The sequence below is a fragment of the Cavia porcellus genome, unplaced genomic scaffold, assembly GCF_034190915.1.
Source record: "Cavia porcellus strain 051 isolate PalLab524CR breed Dunkin Hartley unplaced genomic scaffold, mCavPor4.1 scaffold_19, whole genome shotgun sequence".
Classification (NCBI taxonomy): domain Eukaryota; kingdom Metazoa; phylum Chordata; class Mammalia; order Rodentia; family Caviidae; genus Cavia; species Cavia porcellus.
In genome coordinates this window covers 20787472-20793471 of record NW_026947502.1, presented here as the reverse complement: position 1 = coordinate 20793471, position 6000 = coordinate 20787472, and positions in this window count along the sequence as shown.

Here is a 6000-nt window from a genome sequence, read left to right as displayed (position 1 = left end):
ATATACTCCAACCCTTGTATTTCCACCATAGATCACATGAGCAATACGTAGCACCTAATGGTGCTGTTCTAAGTGCATTTTCATGCAGTCGTAAGACACTTATTCAAAGTAATGAAAACACTTTTGGAAATACTTGCTACAATTTTTCATAATATGTTGGTCACTCTTTGGCATTAAGGCCATTAGATTCAAATCTACCATTGCAATCTGGAACAATAGCTGAGGACCTTAGAATGCTCCATGAAGATGATACAACTGATTCTACAAGTTGTCCTCCATAGAAGATCATCCATTACATTGTGAACAGTCTTCACTGGCTCCGGTCCTCCTGCTGGTTAAAACTGAGACTCTGATGGATTCCTTTTAGAAGGTCTAATACATTTTTAAAGTAAAATAATTAAAGCAGAAGTGCTAAGGAAATAGCATGTGAACGAGAGGTACTATAATATACTGCTCTTCCCCAGATAGCCGGCTCCTTTGGTAACCCTAGGATCACAGCTTCATGAATAGGCTCACCAAGTTATTTATAAATGCAGATCAACTGAGTGAGGAAAAGCAAAGATAAAAAGAAAAACTAATAGCCTAACAAGAATGTCAGGATAATTGACTGGTGGCTAGTTAGTGTTTCCCTCTAAGCAGTTCACTTTACTGTGTGTTTGTGTTTTTGTGTGTTTTGTATATGGAAGATGAGAAGTTTTAAGGGACAAATGGGGCTAAGACCAGCGGCAGCATCTCTCTGCCTCAGAAGGCATGTGACTTTGACTGTACACTCTAAACACTGGTTCTCAAAGCATGATCTCAGGGCCAGCGTGTTCTGCATTTTTACCTATTAGACATGCAAATTGTGGGGTCCTATCCTAGACCCACTGTAGAAAAAAACTCTTAAGAAAGGTTCTTACTCTTCATTTGTTTTCATGCATGCTAAATTTTGATGGTCACTGTCACATTGACAATTGTACATAGTTCAAGATGTGATTCCTAAAGATAGGAGACTCACTTCAGTTTAATGGAGCTTGGGGATCTTGGAGATATTAGTAGTTGCCAAAACGATACATGGGTCTTAAAAAATATCTGATATTTCTCCCCTAAAACTGTATACCTTTAATATCTGCAAATAAAAATGACATTACTGTCACTTTTACTTAAAATTTTTTTTATTTTTATTTTTTTTTTTTTTTGTTTTGTTTTGTTTTGTTTTCTTACCAGGAATCAAACTCAGGATCTGTGCTTGCCAGGCAGGTACTTATACTGCTAAGCTATATCCTCAGCCACTTTTACTTTTTAAGAATAAATGCCAAACTATCTTTCTAAAACACAGGAAAATTGGCACATTGAGTCTGTATAAGTCAACTTTCCATCACTATCTCAGATGAAATATCTAAGAAAATCAACTTACAAGGGAGAAAAGCATGTTTTATCCTATAGTTTAAGAATTTTCAGTCCATGGTTGCTTGGCCCTGTTTCTTTGGAGTTTCATACCAAAGAGACTGCTCCTCTCGTTGTGGCCAGGAAGAAAATAGTGGGAAGCTACGGAGTCCTTTTCTCTATAGTTCCATAGATTGGCAGTGAAGCCTATAAGACATATGCCTTTGGGGAATACTGCGGATACAGCACATAGATCTTAACTCACATTTTCTAAATTAGCAGACCTATGCTATAGATCAAAGCGGCTAGGAGTATAAATTCCTTCTCCTAAAGAACAAGATTACTGGCTGAAATAATTCATAATAATGGCCCAGCACGACTTGCTTTTTAGATATAACCTTGTTGAAGTTTTCTCTTCCACCATCATCAGAGCACAGAAAGTGCAGAAACATAGGGAGGGTTTGTCCACAGACTGAAAAGACCATTGCAAGAGTCCTTATAAGCCTATTTAAAGCATTACTTCAAAGGAGTCCCTGCAACAATTATTACAGCTCATTTGCCTGCAAATGTGTTCTCTGTTGTTAATCAGTCCATCATTAACCTCAGCAATATCAATGTGTCGTCACCACGCATTTCAAAGAGGGGAAGGAAGATGGGCAGATGGTAAGAGCGGCTTAATGCGAAGGAGCCCATTGCATTATTCATTCTTCCAAGGGAACCCCTCAAAATAAAGATGTTTATCCTAGGCACTCAACATTGTCTTTTACGGTTTTCTTAGGGTCCTTCATTTAGGCTCAGGCCCATAGTTTGCTCTGATTGCCAAAGAAAGGCTCTCACAGACCAAATAACACACTGGAAAAAATTGGAGGATTAGGACAGAGATGAAATTCAGGCAAAGGTCTACAGTTAAGGGGGGTGAAAGAGCAATTGCTGAAGCCTTCTCACTATCAGAAAACCAGAGTCTCAAAGGGTAAAGCTAGGAGAGCCAAAGGGGAGCCATTAATTATGGAGAGAATAAACTCGAATGTCCTTTAGCTGCAGCTTTTCTCCTAAAGTGGTCATTTAGAAATCCTTGTGGGTGCTAGGCCTGTGGTTTGTCCTTATGTCAATCTTCTCCTGGGCCCTCTGAGTCCTTCATATGCTATCTGGTCCTACAATGTCTGTCACACATACAGCCTCATGCAGTGGGCCACCGCTCTGATGAGAGAGTGCAAGAATTCCAGCAGGCACCCAGGAAAGCTATAAGCATGCTAACATAATATTACACAAAATAATATGCCAAAATCTGTATGACTCAGAATGTTTCTTACAAAAGGACCCAGGGCTGCTATAGAATTCCTGATCAAAATATCACTACAAAAATTCCAAATTGTACTTTAATGAGTATGGATCAACTCTAGTGACATTGACTTTTATGCTTACTGCAATGAGTCACATGAAATTATCAGTTTTTATAGGTCAACAGCCGTAGCCAGGTGCCAGAAATTTCAATCTACTAATTACATTAATTTGATCTACTAAACAAAACCAACAAATGAATGAATACATTTATATTCAATACATTTAATATACATGAAACTATTTCAACATAAATCATACCAATAGTATATTCAGTATAAATACATGAGTTGTAAATGTTTGTGCATTCCTGTGATAGTAACATACATACTTATTAGAGGTTTATAACATATATATTATATATATAATCATGTACTCAGGCATCCACAAGGTAATAAAAATACTTAAGTGTTATGTATCCAGCACCAATGTTAGGGCTAAATGAGGAATTTGTTTTTCTAGATTTGATTTTTAAGGATATTAGCATACCTTATACATAAAAGCATCTAAGTAATAAATATTGAATAAAGAACAATTCTCATCCTCCTCAAACTATGGCTACATTAGTTTTGAAACATATAAACATGTACCCTTTTTTGAAAAGGTACCCTGCTATAAAGTATAATCCCACAGACCAACCTGCAAATTCACAAGGAGCATACAGATCTGCTTACATTCACAAGGGCAGGCATCCTCCACTCTTCCCACAGGCTTTTTGCACACTCTTTTCTTCTGTCAGGGAAGTTTACATACATAAAGCTATTGGTTTAGTTAATTAGGTTTTAACACTGCTATTTAAATAAGGATGAAACTTTTTTCCCTGATAAAACACCACAAATAAATTATTGCAGTGGTCATAGAGTGCCTAAGTGCTACCTTGCCGGAAAGCTTCAAGGTATAAATTTGATGTGAAAAGTCTCAGAATATTCACATAAGGAACAATTTTGAAAAGGGAAACCTGAAAACTAAAGTTTACAAAAATAGATAATTACAGTGAGTTAGAAGCCCATCATTATTTAATGTCAATGGAAGGAATTCAAGTATTTCCCCCTTTGGATAAAAAAGTAATAAAAATATACCTTTATTTTTTTGTTTCTCTAACTTTCAGATACCCATTGTTTCCAAACGTGTGGTATAGGAAACATGTTGCATAATCATGCATACAGAGACATAAAAATGAAGAAAATCACCTAAGCCAAGCTCTGTGGACCATACTAACTTCTTTAAGGAGTTCAGTTTAAGAGGTTTAAACTGCATGAACTCAAGCAGTTTGCTTCCAGTTGATCAGTAATCAATGGAACATGAACATGTTTCTTGGTATGATTTCAAAAGAAGAAAAGTATTCATTTTTGTTTGGTCTAATCAATCAAAGACTGGAAAGCCCCCAAAACATAAAACCACTGGAAGAAAACAGAAGAGAAGTAGTTTGAAAACCTGCAATAGGCAAAGATTATTTTTGAAAGGGTTTTGGCCCAGACAAGCCCAGCCAGGAAAGCCTCAACTGGAAGCAGGAAGCCCTTATCTCCCCCACCCCTAGGAATTTACCTGTGACGCCATTTCCCCGCCCCTGAGAATTTACCTATGGCGTGAAACCTAGGACCAATGGGCTACCTGTGCATCCCTAATGCCCGCCTTAGGTTCCACCCCAAACCGAGGTTACTTACATACCCCCACACCATGTGTCCACTGGAGAGATCGCCGGATGTCAGCAGTGGGGGATGCCGGTCATCTCTCTCCGTGTTCTCAGAATAAAGGCCACTCTTTGTTTTATACTTCTCATCTTTCAGAAATATTTTTCATCTTTTGGAAATAATCCTATCATTTGGTGCCATGACTCTACTGGCAGGCGATTGACTCCTGGAACACACTGAGTTGAGACCCCAGCCGATTCACAAGCCAGATAACATCCTGGATTAATTCTGCACTTTTTCCTCTCCTGAGATGTCCTTGTTGCCAGCCGCCTACACTCACCATTGGCCAGATTGATTTCAGGTGAGCACTCTATGGGGAACTTTTAGCACTGGGCAGCCCCAGTCGACTGTTTCCCCCATTTGCGTGGGTCTGTGCATTTTCATGTCCTTAGGACAGCGCAGGGCAGGGTTCTTTCTGGGCAAACCTGTATCCACACTCTAAAATCTCTCACGTTCTTTGGGTTCAGAGAGCCCAAAGCAGAGATTTTTGGACCGCCCACACTGAAAGGATCACCTCACTTCCCTTAAAGCCTTGCGCTTTCACAGGCAAAACTATCACTGACCCCATGTGGGCTCCACTCATAAATCTCTCAGTGACGACTGGAATATACCAGTTTTTGGAACCTTGGCCACGGTGTGGTGCCAAAAACAAGTGATGGCTTGTTCTGGACCACGGCTTATTTCTTGCCTGAATCAGTCATGGGGAACATATTTTCTAACTCCCAAAAGACGCCTTTACAATGCCTAATTTCCAATTTACGTACTCTAAAAATTAAAAGTACCATAAAAACTAAGCAATTATCTTTTTTACTGCCAGGAGGTCTGGCCAACCTACCTGTTTATCGGCAATCGTTGGCTCAAGGAAGGAACATTTGACCCCTGCATTCTCAGGAATTTGTATGATTTCTGTCAGGCCGGCAACAAGTTATTAAGAGTCCCTTATATTCAGGCCTTTCTTATTCTGAGAACACACCCATCTCTCATTAAGTCTTGTGCTCCCACTGAGATACTTTTAGCTAACTCTACTGCACCACAAACTTTTCCATCCTGCCCTCAGGATTCGCTTGAGGACATTCCTCTGGTGTTTTCCCAGCTGCCACCTGCCTACCCCCAAACTTGTTCCCTGCCATTACCTCCCGCCGGACTGCTCTCCCCTCCCCCTATGCCTGATTCTCTCAGCAGTCCTGGTCCCAATTCGTCACAGTTACCTCCCGCTGTGCGATCGTCTCTGGAGCGCTCCACCTTCCAGGACCCATAACTCTCCCAGCAACTCTAATTACTCTGTTAGCACTTCCTCAAAGTCTCTGATTTCTTGTTCTCCTGAGAATTCTCTATCCCCTACAAGCATTCTCACTGCCCACCCACCATACTAGGTCTCGGTTGCTATGTCCTTCCGGTAAGCCATGTGACTGTTCCAGCTTGCGCTGGAACGGTCGCCATGTTGCAACCCTCTGCCATGTGAAAGGGCGCTGCCATCTTGGGACAGAAGTCATGGTCAATGGGCGCCCCCTTGTGGTTCCTCTTGTGAACTACAACAGCCACCCTGTTGCAGTGCACATGACGCTTCATTGTGCTTCTGACAGCAATCCTCTAGCTGCAAGGCACA